We start from the raw sequence: 21569 nt of genomic DNA, 5'->3' as shown, positions 1-21569 counted from the left end.
TTTGGGTCAGTTTGCCTGATGTGAAGCGAAGCCAGTCTACTGATACCAGGTTGTGATGAAAGAAAGTACAGTGTTTATTGCAGGGTGCCAAGCTAGGTGAATGAGCAGCTAGTGCTCAAAAGACCTGACTCTCCAACAACTTTCAGGGAAGGGTTTTTAAAAGCAGCATAGAGGTGTGGATTGCAGGGTGTCTGATCAGCTTATGGACATTCTTCTGATTGGTTGGTGGTGAGATAGCAAAGGTGATGTTTGAGGAATCAACATCATCAACTTTCTGGTCCCAACTGGTCTGTGGTCTGTGCTTGTGCTTGTGATCAGCAGTTTTCATTTGGTGAGAGTCTGGTTTCTGTAAAAACAACTTAGGAATGTGCATCAAACGTTGTTATCTGTGTCTGTCAGGGAGGAACTAAAGGTCCTGTGACTGCTATATGGCTGATCTATTGTTTTAAATTATTACCAGTTTCCTGGCCCAATAGTTATACTTGTTACAACATGTTCACACTTTCCTAATCATTAATTCAGACTTTTGAGATTCAGGGGGAGCCTGAAGCCTTCACATTTATAGAAACTGGCTACTTAAAGAGACGGGGGACGTGGAGGGCATGTATATCAGAGAGAATCCTGAAGGGTCCTGCTTGGTTTCAAGGCCGTTACTTCCATGGTTTCTGGATAAAGCATCCTTGTGTGTCTGTGGGAGTGACAGTCTCTGCTTGGTGTGCTAGTCCTATTAGATTCAAATGCTTTAGCCAATTTCTATAAATGTGAACATGTGAATCCGGCAGCAGCTGCCATGGTAACTGCGTGAATCCTAGAACTTGGGGACTAGAGCAGACAAGAGATCAGATAATTTTTAAGGGGCTGTTTTTGAATCGTGCTGGTGTTTGGAAGCTCACCAGTGAGAACTGACTTTGCCCAAGTACCCCAGGATGCCGGGTCTCTGCGCTTCCCTCTCTTTGGGAAGGGATCTTTAAGGACTTTGACTGTTTGTGGCCTCATCATCTTGACCTCTTGGACCCCAGGTTGTTTGGGGCTCAGATGAGGCAGACTTAGATTTTCCTTGGTACACCGAGGTGGCAAGACTGGGGAAGAGGTATGTAAAACAGGGGGATGACGTCACACACACCTTTCATATTCTGTTCCGGTCAAATTTCCCAGTAACAATCCAGGCTCATGGGTGCCTCTTTCTGGAGCTTTCTTAAGTGGCAGGACAGTAGTTTTGAAACATTAACTAATGTTATTTCCCCGTGGCATTTTTTTTCCTCCCCATTCAGACTGCTCGAATGTGTGGTCAATACTTTGAAACATGCACAGCTGTGGATATGCATACAGCTGTTCAGGTTGTGCAGAAGTTCACAGGGTGCTCCCTGAATTACGCAGTGTGATAGCCCTAAAAAAGGATTTAACAATAAAAGAAAGTGGAGCTGCCTCAAGGACTTTGGCATTCAAAAGCCTTGGCCTTAGGGGAACAAAATGAACTCCAAGTATAGATAAAAAGGGTAAGAGAATGTTGGATAACTAGAAACAAGAGTTCATCAGTCTCAGTCTAAATAAGGATAGATTCTATCAGCTGTCAGAGGCCGAAGAGACAAGTGCATAGAAGTTAGTGGCTCTCTGGGAAGAGGAACCTCACCGCGCTCCCTGGCCAAGTCCTAGTTAGGGCAGAAGGGTGTGGCAAGAACCTCAGGTCAGTTTGCAGAATGAAGAATCTCAGTGATGTGTGCCCCATTTCCCCTTGGAGCCCCAGAAAAGAAAGGGCTGCATGGTAATTCTAGGCAGACAGGACCTTCAAAAGTGGGGGCAGTGGGATGATTTCAGTGCTTTGAGCATAGCATCTGAGCTGGTCAAGGAATTGTTGAAATTGACCGATCCTGTGGCTGGGTCAGTTTTCTAGGCCATCTTCTGTGTGGATCAGTGATGAAGGTAGATGGGGTGATAGCCTGAGTGGACAGGGAACAGCCAGAGTCACTCCTTCCTCCACTCCCAGACCTTGACACTCCTGGGAACTTAGATGCAAGTTTATGGGGAAGTGAAATTGGGATTCTCATTTTGGCCAAGATCTCTACTTTGATGGGATGAGAGGTCAAGGTAGAGATTAAGTTGCATTAAAGAAAAACAAGGTAATGTTTCTTGCAGTCAGGCCTGAGTCTTGGATACAAGACTTGTTCCTGCAGCAACAAATTGCTTCAAGATTCATGAAAAGAAGCCTGATTGGCTGTCACTGGCTTATGTTGGTGGTTATCCACCAGGGCTGTTTCTTAGAAATACCTAGGGAGCTTGCAAAAACACACAAGTGCTTTTAGGTTTAGAGAAGCAGACTATTTCAGATGGGGCTGGTCTTTATATTCTGTTGGCTAGATTAGTGCCTAAAAAGTAACCAGAGAGAATCTTTCTTTGTGAAATTTGCTGTGTGCTTTTGGAAAAATTTCTTATCCTTTTTCTTGTTTTGTTATTTATAAAAGTGCGTAAATCTCTCTTCTTGGGAATGACTCTGAACACTCAGAAATCCTCAGAAGAGAGATCTTAAATATATAGCAATGCTGTTCATTAAAAAAAGCATTCCGTGATTACCGTTTAAAAAGTAGTCTTTGGCACTTAGAAATTCATTCTTTAATATTAACAGATGAAATAATAAAATGATGATAGTAGTAATAAAACTAGTTACCTATAAGGGGAGAAGGAATAGATGGAGGGGACAGGGTCCAAAGCAGAACTTTTCAGGATGTACTTTTTCTGTGCATTTGACTTTGAAACAATGTAAATGTTGTACATGATTACAGAACAAAATGAACTGAAGAAATGGGGAAAAAGCCCTGAAGTAACTGAAAAATGAAAATAGCAGTAGTTGAATATTGAGAGGAACATGAAACACTGGAATCTGATTGTGTACCAAGTTGGAGGCGCACAAAGATAAATTATTTCATAGGACTTTTAAAACACAATAATTGTGTATACCCAGTAGAATATATCCTAAAAACAAAATAACTAAAAAAATAGATCTTACACTGTTTTCAGTAAAAATATCATCAGAAATAATTACTGTTCAAAACTTTCTGTCAAGCACAGAGTAACATAAAGTAAATAAGTTATGATGTTATTAGAAACCAAGATTTTCAGCATGAGAAAAGATACAAATGTAAGTGTAAGACTTCAAGGAAAAATTGTGTAATTTAAAATCTGAATTGGAAATATTTTAGATTTATGATATATTTTCTCTTAAAATACATACACACACGCACACTATTTGTGTTTCTTACATCTGTAAGCCCCAGAAGCCTAGAATAATGACCAATCCCATAGCAGTGCAAGGCTCAGACTCATTTTTTAGTCTCCAAATCCCATTTAGCACTAGAAGGGGGGCCATTTCAGCCAAGTGCAGCATGTGGATCTTTAGATCCTAGTTCGAGCAGAACAACTATAAGAAAACACTTCTGAAATAATTGGAAAAATTTGAAGACCTGTTTTCTATTTGATGAAATTAAGGCAATTATGATAGTATCTGTGTTTTGGGTATGCTTTTAAAAAGAGACTTTATCATTTAAAGGTGTATAATGAGGTATTCACAAAAGACAACTCTTGGGTTTGCTTCAAAATATTTCAGTAGGAATGGGGGAAAATTAGGGGAAGGTATAGGAAAAAAAGAACACTGGACATACATTGATCATTGGTTACGTGGGCATTCATTGTACTATTCTCTGTACTTGCACGTATGTTTGAAAATTTCCATGAAAAAATTGCTTTAAATTGAAAAGAAGGAGTAGGAGAAGAAAGAAGAGGGGATTCCACATATCTCCCAAGTCAGAGGATTCTTAGGTTGTCCTCCAGGAGAAAAGTCCAGGCACCTCCACACAGCACAGACACTTCCCTCTGCCCAGAGGTCCCAGTGCCTGCCAGGCAGGGGGACATACGACTGGTGACCCAGGCAGTGATTCAAAAATCATGGCAGTGAGTTGGATAATCCATTTAGAGCAGCTGGCTGAACTGGCCTGGTGGGAGGGCAGCCGGGAGCGTGAGCAGAGGGAACTGAGGAGCAGGACCAGCTATGGGCCATGGTCCCGCTTCTCTCTGCTCATGGCTTTTAAAGGGAACAAATCCTATTTTTAAGGCACTATGGTCCTACTTAGAAGATTATCACTGGGAAGGGCTCACCTAAGTCCGGCTCTGGAGACACTGTGTGATTCTAGCTTTGAAATACTTTGTAATGCAAAAATTTTTTTTTTCTTTCATATTTTAAAAACAACATATTCTTGTTGTTAAATTAATTTTTATTGGAGTATAGTTGCTTTACAATGTTGTGTTGGTTTCTACTGTACAACAAAATGAATCAGCCCCTTCCTTTTGTACTTCCTTCTCATTCAGGTCACCACAAAGCATTAAGTAGAGTTCCCTTTTTGATATAGTATATTCTTATTATCTATTTTAAAATAACATATTCTTAATATTGTATGTTATTAAATAGCACATTATGTAAAAAGCATAATGTTTTGTAAAAGGAGCCAGACACAACAGAATACAGAAGATATTATTCCATTTATATAAAATTCAAAAGAATGAAGCTATGTTGTTTAGAGATACATGATCAAGTGGTGATTTAGAGGAAAAACAAGTGTGTGAACAATAAGATGGTGAGGGGAGTGGTTATTTTTAGTGAGGAAGGAGGGGGCTGGGAACAGAAAGGACACGATGGGCTTCTGGGGTGCAGACATTGGGAGTAGTCACGTGGGTGTTTATTCTACTCTTCATTAAGCTGCAAATTTATATCTTTCTAGATGTGTAGTATTTCACAATATAAATATAAAAACAATATACTTTGCCTGTAGGAAAATCAGAAAATAGGGAAAAGTACAAAACAGAAAAAGACAGGCCACCTGTGATCACTCCTTCTGAAAGTAACCATGGTTGACATTTTGGTGGGAACCATTTTAGAAGAAGTTGACCTTGGTAGTTAAGAAGTGGATTTGGGAGTTAAACAGACCCAGCCAGATTCAAATCTTGGCCTTGCCTTATACTAAAGGTAAAAACTGGGAAAATGATTAAAGTTCTGCAAAGGGGGGATAATAATAATAATGATAAGAATAATAATAATAACAATACTTATCTTGGCAAGATGTCATGGGGATCAGATGAAATAATGCATGAAGAACATGCAGACAATAATAAATGTTCAATATGTTAGCTATTTTTAGCTCATTCCAGTCTTTTAAAAACTTATGTGTATTATATATGAACTGTGTGTTACATGCATAACATATAATAAATGTTTTTACAAAATTATGATTGCACTCTTAACAATTCTGACTTGAGGCAATTTTTTAAAAAGTAATTATCCATCACTGAACTTCTCAGAGGGACGGTTCTGTACAATAAAGCCTGAATAATCTGGTATAACTTCTGAAGCAGCCTGTAACCCATGTTGTTCCATCATTCTTCAGAGTATCTGCCTGTGCTTTGGCTTACCTCATTCTCTTTGTCTGGTGCCCCTTCTCCTTTTTTGCTGGTTGAATTTCTACTCATTCTTTGGGAACTAGCCTAACTGCTCCTCTGTGAAATGCTCCCAACTGAGGCAGGAGAGAGCAGTCCTCTCCCTGCAGATTGCCTGGGCCATGGAAGCCTCAGGGGGGAGAAGCCCCCATTCCCTCTTAGCTCCAAGGCACAGGTGGAACCTTAGTCACTACTTACCAATAAGGGTGGTGAACTGGTCCCAGGCTTGTTTCCAGCTGACCTGAAGGCCATTAGAAATGAGTCTCAGGTCAGGGCTCAGGGTGGGGATAACCTACACAGATGCTAGACCTTTGAGCAGAAATTTAAACACGTCAAGGCAGTATGATTCCTTCCTATCTTCTAAAAGCTGGAAACAAACTGCAGATTAAAATATAAGGGCTCATTCTCTCACATAGTAAAAGTCCAGAGGTGGTGGTCAGGGCCTGAGAATGGGGTCTGACTCCCATCTATCTGCTTTTCTTTTCTGGGGGGCTGCATTATGAGAGGTCCCAGCTGCCGGAAGCCCATTTTTCACATGAAGAAATGAAGGCTTAGAGAGCTGAGTTCACTTGCCTGAGGTCACAAAAGACGGAATTGGGATTTGAACCAGTTCTGTTTGATTTTGAAGCCCTTGTTCCTTAACTATCAGGCTGGAATGGCTCTTATTCCCCTTTGACTTCCCTAGTGGCTCAGAGGGTAAAGCGTCTGCCTGCAATATGGGAGACCTGGGTTTGATGCCTGGGTCTGAAAGATCCTCTGGAGAAGGAAATAGCAACCCACTCCAGTACCTTTGCCTGGAAAACCCCATGGACGGAGGAGCCTGGTATGTTACAGTCCATGTGGTCATAAAGAGTCGGACTGAGCAACTTCACTTTTCCCCTTTAGGAAAAAGAGGGCCTGAGAGAGTTAAAATGACTTGGAAAAGATTATAAACCAAGTGAGTAGAAACACCGTCAGGATCCAGGCTCCCAACAACTTGCTGCTGAGCTGCTGACGTCGTTGCCCAGAACCTCAGAGCAGCACCCCGGGCAAGCTGACTGATGTGGCCCAGATCATCCTCAGGCTCCTGCCCCCTCTGTGCCACTCTAACCTAGAGGCATCCCCGCTCATCAAGGCCGGAGGAGGACTGGTGAGGTTCCAGGAGAAGCTGCAGACTTAGCAGGAGGGAGCGAGAAGCATCTTTTGATTTGTGAGCTAAACCCCTTTGATCTGAAAATAAGAGTAAATTGGTTAGAACCACAGAAGCCTTCCTCTGCCATGTCCTGCGTGCACTAGCTCTTGAACTTGCTGCGGTCCTCCAGCACTGTGACTCCCTCCAGGATGGCCCCCGCACTGGCCCCTGAGGACAGGCAGGCAGCAGATGGAGTTATCATTCTGCCAGCACCGAACTGGCAGTTTTTTCACTGATTCCAGCCCATAGTGTGACTTCAGTATCTCTTCCCCACTGTCTAGTAGGGGCAGCCGTCCCAGAGTCATAGCTGTAGGACGAAGGCCTGAATTTAAGAGATCTTTATAGAATATGCCAACTGGACCATAATAAAACTTCCTGGAGACACTACAGGGAACACCATAGGACTACTTCAAGACTCCTTAGCCTTGGTCAAGGACTGAGCACTGTCACCAGCCAGGCATTTGCAGCCTGGGGCCTGTCAGTCCTGTCAATCACTCAGAAGCTTTTACTGACCACCTGATCAGTTTCAGGAGCACCTAGAATCAGCAGTCAACTTGTCCACTCCTGAATCTCCATGGCAAAGCAGACCTACTGGGAACATTTTCCAGTTGTAAATCATTTGGCAGCACATCCTCAGCACTCAGTGAATAAGCACTGAATGAATGAAAATATGAACAATGCTGTAATGAATGACTTAGCCATGAAGTTCTGCAGGAAACTCTGAGAACTCACATCAGCTGTATAGGAGTCGAGACAAGTGTGAGCTCAAGAAACGAGCACCCGGGTGTTCCTGACATTCTTCTCCCTGAGAATGAACCTGTTACCTGATCTCTTGTCCTGCCACATGCAGGTTTCCTTGTCTCTGGTGGGTGTAGTATGGTGATCAAGACAGTGGGTTTCAGCATCCAGCACATCTGGGTTCAAATCCAGCCTCTGTCACCTGTTAGCTGTGACCTTAAGAAAATTACTTCATCTTTCAGAGACTCAGTTTGTTCATCAGCAGAATGGAGCAATAGCTGCACATGCATATTCCTCCTGGTAAAGAATTCTATGAAGAAAAGTAAGGCAGTTTGAGGGGGAAAGGGCATGCAATGGTGGGCTCTGCTCTTATACAGTCTCTTTAGGGAAGACCTCACTGATAAAGTTGATGTTTGAGCAGAAACTTGAAAGATATGGAGGAAGAGGCTTTGTGGTCCCCGGGAAGTGCAATCCAGGCGGAGGGATTACCAAGTGAGAATGCTGTGATATTCAAAGGGGCATCAAAGGGGATGCCCTTTGATGTTGGGTACCATGTGAGAAGTGAATGGGCTCAGTGATGGTTCTTGGCCTGAGAAACTGAAAGAAGGGAGTTTCCATTTATTGAGATGGGAAGGACTGCATTTTATTGTGGAAGAATTTAATTTTTAATAAACTTCTGACATTAGCATAGTTTTTGATATATAGAAAAATTGTGATGATACTACAGATCATCTCACACCCAGGTTCCCTTATTCGTATTATATATTAGTATACATTGGTCACAATTAATGAATCAATATTGATACATTATTGTTAACTAAAGTCCATCTGTTATTCAGATTTCTTTGGTTTTTACCTAATGCCCTTTTTCTGTTCTGGGATCCCATCCAGGGTATCCTAGTACATTAACAGTCATGTGTCTTTAGGCTTCTCTTGACTGTGTCAGTTTTTCAACATTTCCTTGTTGGGTTTTTTAAAAAATGAACTTGGCAGTTGTGGGGAGTGATGGTCAGGTATTTTGTAGACTATCCCTCAACTAGGATTTTTCTCATTTTTTCCCCCTCATAATTAGGGCTGTGATTTATCTGAAGTAAGACCTCAGAAATAGAGTGCTCTTCTCATCATATCACACCAAGGGTACATCTACCAACATGACTTATATGGATGTTAAACTTGATCATCATCTGGATAAGATGGTGTTTTTCAGGATTCTCTACTACAGAGCAACTTTCTTATACCTTTTCCAGGATGTACTCTCTGAAAGGAAGTCATTCTGTACAACACACTGAAGAAATGTTATGATCCACCTCCTTGGGGGCAGAGTATCTTCATAAGTTATTTGGAAATTCTTCTGCATTTAGCTAATCTCCTCCATTTACTTATTCATTCAATCATTTATGTTAGTATGGACTCATGGATTTTTGCCGTATACTTTGGGTTATAATCTAGTACTACTTTATTTTGTTGCTGAAGTTGTTTGGCCATTGAGAGTTCTTTCATTTGGCTCCTGTGTCTTTTTGACATACCCCTATCATATTGTTTCCTTATGATTAGTATGCTCCAGGCTTATCTTGCATATTTTCTTCCCTCAGTTCAGTTCAGTTGCTCTGTCGTGTCCAACTCTTTGCGACCCCATGAACCGCAGCACGCCAGGCCTCCCTGTCCATCACCAACTCCCGGAGTCCACCCAAACCCATGTCCATTGAGTCGGTGATGCCATCCAACCATCTCATCCTCTGTCGTCCCCTTCTCCTGCCCTCAATCTTTCCCAGCATCAGGGTCTTTTCAAATGAGTCAGCTCTGCACATCAGGTGGCAAAAGTGTTGGAGTTTCAGCTTCAACATCAGTCCTTCCAATGAATATTCAGGACTGATCTCCTTTAGGATTGACTGGTTGGATCTCCTTGCAGTCCAAGGGACTCTCAAGAGTCTTCTCCAACACCACAGTTCAAAAGCATCAATTCTTCTGTGCTCATCTTTCTTTATAGTCCAGCTCTCATATCCATACATGACCACTGGAAAAACCATAGTCTTGATTAGACGGACCTTTGTTGACAAAGTAATGTCTCTGCTTTTCAATATGCTCTCTAGGTTGGTCATAACTTTCCTTCCAAAGAGTAAGCGTCTTTTAATTTCATGGGTGCAATCACCATCTGCAGTGATTTTGGAGCCCAGAAAAATAAAGTCTCTCACTGTTTTATCTGTTTCCCCATTTATTTGCCATGAAGTAATGGGACTGGATGCCATGATCTTAGTTTTCTGAATGTTGAGCTTTAAGCCAACTTTTTCACTTTCCTCTTTCACTTTCATCAAGAGGCTCTTTAGTTCTTCTTCACTTTCTGCCATAAGGGTGGTGTCATCTGCATATCTGAGGTTATTATTTCTCCTGGCAATCTTGAAAGACTAGAGATCTCGTCAAGAAAATTAGAGATAACACGGGAACATTTCATGCAAAGATGGGCTCAATAAAGGACAGAAATGGTAGGGACCTAACAGAAGCGAAGATATTAAGAAGAGGTGGCAAGAATATGCAGAAGAACTGTACAAAAAAGATTTTCACAACCCAGATAATCACGATGGTGTGATCACTCACCTAGAGCCAGACATCCTGGAATGTGAAGTCAAGTGGGCCTTAGGAAGCATCACTACAAAGCTAGTGGAGGTGATGGAATTCCAGTTGAGCTATTTCAAATCCTGAAGATGATGCTGTGAAAGTGCTTCACTCAATGTGCCAGCAAATCTGGAAAACTCAGCAGTGGCCACAGGACTGGAAAAGGTCAGTTTTCATTCCAATCCCAGAGAAAGGCAATGCCAAAGAATGCTCAAACTACCCCACAATTGCACTCATCTCACACGCTAGTAAAGTAATGCTTAAAATTCTCCAAGCCAGGCTTCAGCAATACATGAACCGTGAACTTCCAGTTGTTCAAGCTGGTTTTAGAAAAGGCAGAGGAACCAGAGATCAAATTGCCAACATCCACTGGATCATCAAAAAAACAAGAGAGTTCCAGAAAAACATCTATTTCTGCTTTATTGACTATGCCAAGCCTTTGACTGTGTGGATCACAATAAACTGTGCAATATTCTGAAAGAGTTGGGAATACCAGACCACCTGACGTGCCTCTTGAGAAACCTGTGTGCAGGTCAGGAAGCAACAGTTAGAACTGGACATGGAACAACAGACTTGTTCCAAATAGGAAAAGGAGTACATCAAGGCTGTATATTGTCACCCTGTTTATTTAACTTATATGCAGAGTACATCATGAGAAATGCTGGGCTGGAGGAAGCACAAGCTGGAATCAAGATTGCCGGGAGAAATTTTCTTCCCTATTCTCTAGAATTAGCTATTTCTCCAAGGATCCCTGGTTTCTTTTATTGAAGAATGATATTGCCAAGATCTAGAAGCCAGTTCTGCTAGTTGCTACTGGGACATTGTTGTTTCTAGTCCAGGAGCTCAAATTTGGTAATATTAATTTCAAGCCTCTCATTTGACGTCTAAGTTGAGATGTGTACACAAATGGCAGTTCTGTATAGAGGTCTGGAGTTCAGGGAGGGATCTGTGCTGCAGAGGCACATTTGAGACTCATCATGGTGGAAATGATCATAAAATTACAAGACTGGATGAGACTTCCTAGCAAGCAAAAAATAATTAATGAGAGATGAGGAGTGAGCAAAGAAGGTAAGGTATGGCCAGTGAGATAGAAAGGCATGAGGAAAGATTTTTCAAGAAGAAGATAGTGGTCAGTTGTGCCAAATGTTGACAGTATTGATGAGATGGTTGAGTGAAATGAGCACTAAGAATTGATCAATGGATATAGCCATGGGGAGGTCATTGGTTATCCTAACCACTGCTCTTTTAGGGAAGTGGTGGAGACCAAAAAAAGCCTGACAGCTTCAGAGGAGACAGGGAAGAGAGAACCCAGAGACACTGAGTTTGGATAGTTTTGTAAAGTTTTGCTCTAAAGGAGAGTGGAGAAATGGGGCAGTAGATGGAGAGGGATATGGATCAAGAGAAGCATTTTTATTTTAATTTATTTATTATTATTAAAATTAATAATTTTAATTTTATATTGGAGTATAGTTGATTAACAATGTGTTAGTTTCAGGTGTACAGCAAAGTGATTCAGTTATACATATACACGATGTATTCTTTTTCAAATTCTTTTGCCATTTTCGTTATTACAGGCAGGACACTGAGCAGAGTTCCCTGTGCTGTACAGTAGATCCTTGTTGGTTATCTGTTTTAAATATAGCAGTGCCCAAAACTCCCAATCTATCCTTCTCCCTCTGGTAACTATAAGTTTGTAAGAGAAGGATTTTTAAATTTATCCCTTTTAAAAATAGCTGTTACTGTGTGTTTTATTCTTAGGAGAATAATCCAGTGGAAAAGAGAAACAATGATTCAGTAGCAAGTGGGGACAATAGCTACAGTGTTTATTGAGAATTTACTGTTTGCTAGCTGCTAAATGCTTTGCATATACCATCTTATCAGGTACTCACAAAACCCTACAAGGTAAACATGATTCTTCAGAAAACTGAGGGCCAGAGAGATCAAGCAGCTTGGCCAAGGTCTAACAGCTTGTGAATGGCGGATCCAAGATTCAAATGCAGGTTTTTTTGACACCAAAGTTCATGCTTTTAGCCAATATACTGTCTCTTAAATCTTTGGGAAATTCCCTCTTCTCTTTCCTTCATTTGCTTCTTTCCTCTTCAGAAGAAAGAATTTTTATAACAATGGACACCGTGTGGGCTGATAACCCTTTCTGTGGTTGGGCTATGGAGCCACCGTACTTCTCTTGAGCCACATAAACAAGGCAATAATTTCTGATGTTCCTCTTCTCCAGCGTGGAGCCCAAGATCTCTCCACCCACCCACCCAGCCAGCCAGCCAGCTAGCCCAGAACTATACAGAACACCTGATAAATGTTAGATGCTAGGGCTATAATAGAAAATGGACACAGTGAATGCCTGCCCTCATGAAACTTACCATCTCCTTCCTGAGGCCTTTGGACAAAGGAGGCCAGTTCTGTGGTGAAAAGTAACAGTGAACTTTTTCTGTCCTCTGGTCTCAGGCAGGTACTATAAGGAAGGCAGAGGGGTTGGATGTAGCACAATATGGATAAGCAGGGACTCTGGTGAACTGAAAAGTACATGACCTACCTCAAGCAGGAAGCCACTCCTGAATTCCTCCTGAATATGATCCCCAGGCCCAGTGTTGTCAGATATTTGTATTTTGTCCAAAGAAGGTGGAAAATTAACATTTTTATGTGAGAATTCCCAATTTAAAGATTTAAGCAATTCATTCTAATAAATCTCCCCCTGCCTGTTCCCCTTTTTTGTGCCCCCAACATTCTTCCTTCCCCCATCTGTGGGTCTGATTCACTCTATAGGCTGTTGGTTTGCAATTTTTGCTTTACAGCAACCCAGTGGATTACCTAGCATGATAGCCCCCGTTTAGGAGATGCGATTTCATCCTTGCTACTCTTTGATCTTATTAAAAATTCAGATTGAGACTTTAGCCCTGCAACTATCACCACTTAAGAATAATTTCTCTGAAATATGCCTTCTGGTTAGTGAAATTACTGAAGTATACCCAGAGAATGCATGCATAAACATGCATTTAGCTATGTGGGTGTTATTTAATTTTAAAAGCTACCTTGTTTAAGTAAAAAGTTTGAAAGAAATGTATTATGGGAGAACTCTTTGGTGTTTTGGAGCCCACTTTGATAGGAACAGTCAGAGCACAGGGGCAGGACAACACAACTCAGAAACTTAGAACTGGGACATAGCCAATCTTTAATGTCTAGGTCACTGAATTGAATCCACCCGAAGGCAAAACTGTCTAAAACATGTAAACATCAACTGCTGCTCAGTGGACTGTGTGAAGGACTCGGGATCTTGATTTGCTATCATATTTAGATTTTCTGTACCACTTTGTGGCTGAGCTTAGGTGCTGCCCTTCACAACATATGCGTTAATGCTACCAGCATTGTCATTCCCTGTTTAGTGGCTGCAGATACCCAAGTAGAGAGAGGATGGGCTGCTGTATTTAGAGAGACCAAGAATAAGCCAAGATTTAAATTTCGATCTTGAATTTAGGTTCTTTGTCCACCATGTGTAATACAGTGTTTCCTATATGCCATGTGTTCTTACATTGCCATAATGATTCTTATCACAGCTTTGTACCACCTGTGTTCTTATCTACACAATTTAAAAAATGACCCATATTTTTGCTTAAGTAATTAATTTTATAAGGAAAATTTATCTCACCACCATTAATCTGAAACCATTATTACTTGCCATGAATAGAAGGTAACAATAAGGTATGATAAAATTACATAAGCATTACAGTTTTGTCAATGTTTGTCCATGTATTAATTGTACTTATTTTGCATGCCATTAGTGGAATGCACTGTGTCTAAATCCTTCTGTGAGGAAAGAAGAGTATGCCTAGCTTTGAGTATGTGTAAGCAATAGGTTGGGTTCACCTTTCTCCTGTATCTTTTTCTGGGTAGCTATTAGTTCATTCATTCATTCATTCATTGACTTGACAGTCATTAGATCCCTACTCTGAGCCATGCAGAGTTTCCCAACCCTGTGATCCCTCGTTTTTTCTTTTTATCTCTCCCGAGTGAGATTATTTCCTTGCGTCATGAATGGTGGGGTGTATTGCCCTGATATTTTGTCAGGCTTCTTTGGCTGCAAACTGGGCTGATCTTCAGCCAGAACACACCATAACAGTCATGCTGCTGCTGCTGCTAAGTCGCTTCAGTCGTGTCCGACTCTTTGCGACCCCATAGATGGCAGCCCACCAGGCTCCTCTGTCCCTGGGATTCTCCAGGCGAGAGTACTGGAGTGGGTTGCCGTATCCTTCTCCAATGACAGTCATACCAGTTCTTTATGACTGCTGTCTGCCCTGATTGCTCAGGGCATCTGGTTCAAATGGGTTGGTTGCTAAATTTTTTGAATATAACTGTTAGTGGCAAGCATCAGAAATTGATTAAAATTAGTTTAAGCAAAGGGGCGTTCATTGAAAGGAAGTGCGATCTCACTGAATTTTTTGAAGTCCGAAGAATCAGGCTGGGCAGAACCAAGGTCAATCTGGAGTGCAGCAATGCAGGAGACACCAGCACTGTTAGGATCTGATGCTGACCAGGAATGGACCCCACAAAGGTCGGTCTCTTGACTCACTGATCAGGACATAAAATCCAGAGAGTGCCTGACTGCCTCAAGCTTTGGTCAGCTGGACACAACTTGAGAAGCAGAGTGCTAGGCACAGGTATTTGTATCTCAAAGAAAAGAAGTAAGTTCTCAGAAGGAAATAGAGATGCTTTTAGAAAAGGGAGGTAGAGGCTGTGTGATCAAAAGGCAAGATGAATCCAAATATATTGCATTTTCAGATCTGGCAGAGAAAAACTTAGTTTTTCTAAACTTAGAAAAGCTTAAAACTTGTTTATCAGGGGAATAATTGTGGAATGGGAAGCAGATGAGTTTTGTCATAAACCATAACATTGGAAAGTAATGGCAATATTTACCCTTTAATCATTTATCAGAAAGAAGTACATTTTTCTCTCTCAGTGATTTTGTATCTCCACTGCATGATTGTACTGACTAAACCTGCCTATTTATTTATTTAATTGGAGTAAAGCTGCATATTTAATGAGGAAGATCATTGTACCTGGAGTGAAAGTTTCTCATTTCCCCAGGAGTTCCTCTCTGACTTCATTTAGGTAAAACAAATAAACACCCCTCTCCCCACAGAACTGGGATTTAATGAGTAGGATATTTATCCCAGTTCTTTCACTGAGTAGCTTATGAGAAGAGATCTTTGGCAAGATGATTTCCAGGAAGCTTTTCTGCGGCCTGAAGCCAAGACAGACTTCCCAATATCTCTCCTGGGTTGATGTTACCCAGATTGGTATTCTAAAGCATCCAAATCTTTTGAGGCCTCCCCTGTTGATGAGCAGGCCTCCTGATGAACCGAGTTTTAAGGTATTACTCCTCAGTTTATCAGCCTTGTGGGGAAAAATAGTTTTCTTGATTATTTAGTGTCAGGCAGATCAAACCCCAGATATCTGACTGAATTTTTGACTCAGTAGTTTTGATATTTGGAGTACTAACTTCAGTTCTCCAGAGTTATGGTGTGTTGGTCATTGGAGCTGTTTTATTGTGGCTAGACCAGGAGAAATGGCATGTGTGACTTCAGTTGAAGGGAGACACCAATAGTCAGTCAAGCCAGAAATAGTTTGAGAGTGGATTTTTCTAAAGAAAAATGAATCAGTGGTTTTCTAGCTTTTGATACATATATGCATGTGTGTGTGTGTGTGTATATATTTTATATTTTTTTATATTATTATAATATTTTATATATATATATATATATATCTCAGTATACACACACACACCCAGGATTCATGAAATAGTACTTTGTGCAAATACACTGTGCTTTTTTTTATTTCATTCTTTTCTTTCAAAAATTCTGGTCACAACCCTTTAGTATTGATTTTGCTATAACCACAGTTTTAAAAAAACTAGTGTAGATGGTCTGAGTCCAAAGCCAGCACCTTCTGCCCTATTTGCTGTTGGTGGAGCGGTCCACAGTGCTGATTTCTGCCCAGTAAATAGATTTGCTATGTGAAAAAAAGGCATCCTAAAAACCTCTTGAGTTAGCCACCAGGAGATGCACTTTTATGCTTGGTTTCTCTTCTTTCCCATCCTGAAAAATATTCTCTGACTGCAGGGCTGGATATATCAATGCAGAACTCTGTGCAGTGAAAACAGCCCTTGCCTGCTGTCAGTCACTATTCTGAGGACTTTGCCTATGTTGTCTCCCTTAATCCTCATAATAACCCTGTTTACAAGAGGTGGACATCATTCTTAATATCCATTTAAAGACAAATAAGTGAATTCCCAAGGAGATTTCATAACTTGCTCAAGGTTGCGCAGTTACAAGGGGGTGGAGTTGCAATTTAAATCTAGACCTCTCTGACTTCAAAGATTTTTAATAAAACATTCTCCTTAAGATGTGTAAGTATGAGAGTTGAATAATTTAGATCAATTCCACCGTGTAGTATTTACTTTTTAGCAGAAGGTTCAAATAACAGTACTCAGCCCAGGGCCCAGAACTGTGGTGGCTTGTCACAGGGCACAGCTGCATGAGATGCTCCATGTGTGACTGGCCAACACCAAGGACTAAGCCTTGCTGATGGCCAAAAACACCTCCCTCTGAACTCAAAGCACCCTTCCATCTGGAGAAATGCTTCTCTTATGTTTTGAGGGATGGCTAAACATAGCAAGGCCTCCTGTAGCAAAACATACCTTCCACATGATTATCTGTTGTCTTTGAGAAAATCCAGCCAGAGAGAACACAGCCAACTCCAGAGAGTAAGAGGAGAGCACACATGTTCAAAGAGCACCTGCATTTGCCGTCCATGTAAATACACCCTCTAGTTCCAACCAAGGAGTTCACTGTAGCTTCATAGATGGCTGGTGTTATGCCAATGCAAGTTTCCCCAAGGTCACCTGGGAATTGCAATATTTTACAGTCCAGACATCTGACATGAACCAGATGGCTCCCTTCTCTTTTCATAATAACATGTTTACTTCTTCTCATCCTTTGTCTGACATTTATGGAGTACCTGGTTAGATGAGTAAAGAAAAATAAGGCAAAGCTCATCTGCTCTTGAAGCTGATGCAGTCTCCTCCCTTCCAGAACTGCCTATCACAGGGCTTTGTGTATTGCCTGAGGCCTCAAGTGTCTCTCTGTGCTCTTCTGTTCTGTTTCTGTAAACTCCTCCCTACTTTCCCCAGAGATGATCACAAATTAATGTGGGCAAGGAGACCAGCACATGATGACAGGCAGGATTTTAAAAAAGGAAATTTTCCCTGTGTAAGCATTGTAGGCTTGTCTCCCTGTGGTGTTCAGCTTCTAATCAAACATGCCGATTCCATAAACAAGCAGAATCTCAAATGAGAGTGATTTCAAAATAGTTAAACACAGAAAGTTGTTGGGAACTCTGCTAACACTGTGGGTTAATATTTCTTTATTTTTTTAGCCACTCTATGCAGCATGTGGGATCTTAGTTCCATAATGAGGGATTCAGCTCATAACCCCTGCAATGGAAGTGCAGAGTCTTAACCACTGGACCACCAGGGAAGTCCCACGTGGGTTAATATTTCTTACTCTGTGTTCTCAATCTGCAGTCTCTTACCTACTATACGGGATTCTGGAGACTATTTTGCCATCATCTTTATCAGAGTTGACAAGTAGCACTTCATAGTTTTGGTGGTTGATCAACTGATACTTTATAAAAATAGGTACTGTTATCTCTTTCGATCTCCCTCTTGACTGCACATGGCAGGTGCCGAATACATGTTTGTTGAATTGATTCATTTAAAAATTTATCTGGGCAAGTACCACCATGAGAGTTTTAGTGCCAAGATGTTGGATACAACCCAGGTCCATCTCTAAAGGGTTTTCATGTTCTTGGATGGTATAAAATGGAACAGTCTCAAAAGGAAATATTGATAAAATGAGAACTCTGAGAGTCAACAAACCTCTCTGGATTAGAGGCTAAGGTCCTATCAGCTAGTGTCAACTGCCGTCTTTTCTTACAGTGCCCTTTGCTTGTCCTAGGATGTGATTATAGGGATTATAGGAATATAGAAAAGAAAGGAAGGCTAAACTTAAGGTTGTGAAATATTACAGTGAGAGAAGGTTGAGGGACATGTGGACAAAAGGTGGCTGTTTGAGTTATGTGGAAGATTATTAAAACCTCGTTCCCATCACTGGGCAAACATCAATTCTCAATAATATCTCCTAGAATTCCACAATCCAGACAGAGTGGTCTCTCTCCCCTATTCTCTCAGGACCCCAGAATGCCCCAAGGTTCTTAGAATTTTAGAGCTAGAAATAACTTTCGATATCACTGAATACAAGAGATCTTGTTTTATAAGTGAATCTTGGGCTAACTGAATTCCTTCTGTTGTTCATTAATTCAGTCTCTCATCTTAAAGAGCTACTGAATGCCAGGCACTGAGCTTGTGTTGCTACAGGGCCACAGTAGTAACCAAAACAGAAAGAGTTCTGACTATCTTCTTTGCTCTTTGGTAGTTTAGATTTTGATGGAGTGATACAGAGAGAGAGAGCCAGTCAAATAAATAAATAAAATAAGATAGTTTCAGGTAGTGATGAACACTGGGAAGAAGATAAAACAAGATAGACAGGGTGGAATGGATTGGGAAATCAAGGTCGACATATGTACACTGCTGTGTATGAAGTAGATGGCTGGTGAGGGCCTGCTGTATAGCACAGGGGAAAAAAGAAGGTACAGTCTGTTTGTAGGACATATATATTAAATTAACCTTAAAAATGCATTCCAGTATACACTAGATGCAGACAAATACTGTTTGATTCTGCTTATACGAGGTACCTAGATGAGTCAAATTCACAGAGTGAGAAAGTACATTGGTAGATGCCAGGGGCTTGGGAGGTGGGGAGGGAAAATGGGGAGTTAGTGTTTAATGGAGACAGAGTTTTAGTTTAGGAAAGTAAAAAAATTCGAGAGATGGGTGATGGTGAGAGTTGCACAACAATGTGAATGTACTTAGTGCCACTGAACTGCACAGTTAAGTATGGTTAAAATCGTATGTTTTATATTATGTGACTTTTACCACAATAAAAATAATTTTTTTAAAAGCCAAGAAACAAAACAAAACAAGGTAGTGAGACAGTGACTGGGAAAGAGGATGGCCATGGGAATAAGGGAACATGCCTCTATAATGAATTTTTGAATTGGGATCTGAGTGATGAGGAGTCAGCCTTGCAAAGGTCAAAGTGAAGAATTTTCTGGTTGCTTCTCTGGCAGATACCTCAAGGTGGGAATAAGCTGTTATATTCAAGAATAGAAGGAAGGCTGGTGTGACTGGATCACAGTGAGGGCAGGGGAGGCGATGCAGTGCTTAGAGCATGCATGATTTTGCAAGTCATGGCCAGGGTGTTTTGAATTTTGTCCTTCGTGCACTGGGAGCCCCTGGAAAGTGTTAAACAGGGCAGCAAAGTGATTTGATGTATTTTTTTAAAGGGCTGCTCTAGCTGTCTGAGAAAAACAGTCCACTGGAGGTGGCAACCGAGGAGCATGGAGTATAGGAAAGAGGCTTCTTCTGTGAGCCAAATGAGTGATAACCCCTCTGTCATACAGTGAGTTAATGGGAGAGCCTGGGGGTAAAAGATTAGATTTGTTCCAATAGTTAATGTATTTGGTACAGTTGAAAAAATTTAAGAATATAAGAATAAATATCATTTATTAAGTTCTTGTTATTGCCCCGCTCTATGCAACATGCTGTATATGCATCATCTTATTTAATTTTTATCATAATTATTATGTAAGGTAGATTCTATTTTTCTTTCTATTTTATGGATGCAGAAATGGAAACTTCAAGAATTTCAGTATGCTGTCCAAGTTCACACACATGGCAAGTGACAGAAAGGCAGACTGAGGATTAAAATGCAAACTAAGTGCCAGAGCCCACAAGCCACAGAGATGAGGCTCATTACTTATAGTAAGGGCAGTGTTGCCTGAAGGTTAAGCTGGTGAGTGTTGGAACCAGAAAGCCTGCATTCATATCCCAGCTCCCTTGTTACTAACTCTGTGACCTTGGGCAAGTGCTTTCTGTTTTTTTTTAAAAATAACATGCTTGAATTTTTTGCTGTATTACGTCCCTCTCCACCCTTTCCCCCTGCCACTTCCTCACGGTGATTAGGAATAAAACTCTGGAAAGAAATAACGACCCGTGGGCTTTGTCTTTGCAAAGAATGGAGAAGCTGGGAAGACTGAGTCCCCTGTTACAGCCACAACTTAGACAGTAGATGGTGCCTGAGGCAGGGGAACAGAAGCTGATTCTCTGGATCCCTGGGAAGAAGGAGAAGGGCTAGGGAAATCTTGAACTAGGCCCAATAAGCAGCCTTGGGGCCGAACAGGCGGAAAGGCCTAGGTTCTCTCTGAAACCCAAGTTCATTGTTTTCAGTTTGTTCAGTGTCTGTGCTCTTACACATGAAGGTCAGCAGGGGGCAGTGCAGCCAACGTATTGCTTGTGAGTGAGGGGCTGCCTGCTTTTCACACAAGGGTCTGAGGAAGAGTTTCTGTGCCTTAAAACTGTGCCTACCTGGGCAGGTTCTGGGTGGACGAATCCAGCCTTGCTCTTGTCCAAGATCCTATTCTACCCACTTTCTTTTGTCTCCTGTTCTGTTTGGCTTCCTCACCTCCTCTGCTCTGCCTCATATCCCCAGACCTTTTATCTTCATCAAATGTGCTCCTTGGGTCCTCCTAAATATTCTGTGCGAGAGACAGGGTCAGGTTAAGTATCTGTCATTTGCAGATGAAGGCCTAAGGCAGTGCCTGGTCCCTAGTCCCTGTCCTTTCCTCCAGTGTACTCATAGGATATGAAAGCCAAGAGCCGAGACTGATCTCGTTTACTGTTCTAGGGAAGGCTATTATACCCCCAGGGCACCAGGCGCACTTTGGAATTAGAGCAGAAGCTGCCAGAGCAGTAAGCTGAGAAGGGGCTTTTTCATACTTGTGGACTCTCGGGTCCTATCAATTTCCTAGGGCCCTCCACAGAAAGGATGAAAAATCAAAGGGCTAACCTTTGAATACACACTTGGGACCAGACAGGTACAGATCAATCTTTATGCTTTTTTAAGAAAAGAAGCTACCAGAGCCTCTGGCTCAGGGCCCAGGTGGTTGTAGAGAGCCAGCCAACGCTAAGGCTGTGTCCTTTGTGCAGAAGTGTCGTATTGCTCGCAAGTTTCTCCAGCTCTCTAAGCCTCAGTTTCCTTTCATATGAGGGGCAGTTGTAATAGAGCAATTGTGACAGAGTCCATATGTACTCTGCATTCAGCCATTATTGCTACTGGTATTGAAATTGGAGGTTTACTGTTTCCATAGCTACTCATTGTGGAAGATGGATTACATTGATGGCCCCGGTTCATGACTCCCCGGTTCATGACTCCCTGTATCCATACCCTTTGTGGTTGAGAATATCTAGTCCCTGCCCTCTTCTGATTCTAGGCTCGCCTTGGGTCTTGCTTTGGGCATAGAATGTGGCATCTGTTAGCCTCAAGCCTCCAGGGGCCTTGCAGTCTTCTGCAATCTCTTACTTGTTTTGAAACCCTGCCACTTCTGT

The 21569-nt window shown here is 41.5% G+C and overlaps 1 long non-coding RNA gene across 1 annotated transcript; it reads right to left on the bottom strand.

Annotated features, from left to right (window-relative positions):
- Positions 1-4507: 4507 nt before the first annotated feature.
- LOC145514538 (uncharacterized) lies at positions 4508-21205 on the bottom strand. The gene is made up of 4 exons (XR_014060202.1): positions 21031-21205; positions 20550-20719; positions 12373-12464; positions 4508-7697 (listed from the first exon to the last, which is right to left on the bottom strand). It is a non-coding gene; the product is annotated as an uncharacterized LOC145514538 (long non-coding RNA).
- Between the last annotated feature and the right edge of the window lie 364 nt (positions 21206-21569).

This window comes from Giraffa tippelskirchi, chromosome 7 (genome assembly GCF_054371585.1).
Source record: "Giraffa tippelskirchi isolate mGirTip1 chromosome 7, T2T-mGirTip1v1.2.pri, whole genome shotgun sequence".
Classification (NCBI taxonomy): domain Eukaryota; kingdom Metazoa; phylum Chordata; class Mammalia; order Artiodactyla; family Giraffidae; genus Giraffa; species Giraffa tippelskirchi.
Note: the sequence above shows the minus strand (reverse complement) of the source record. Positions and strands in the feature narration are given on the sequence as shown.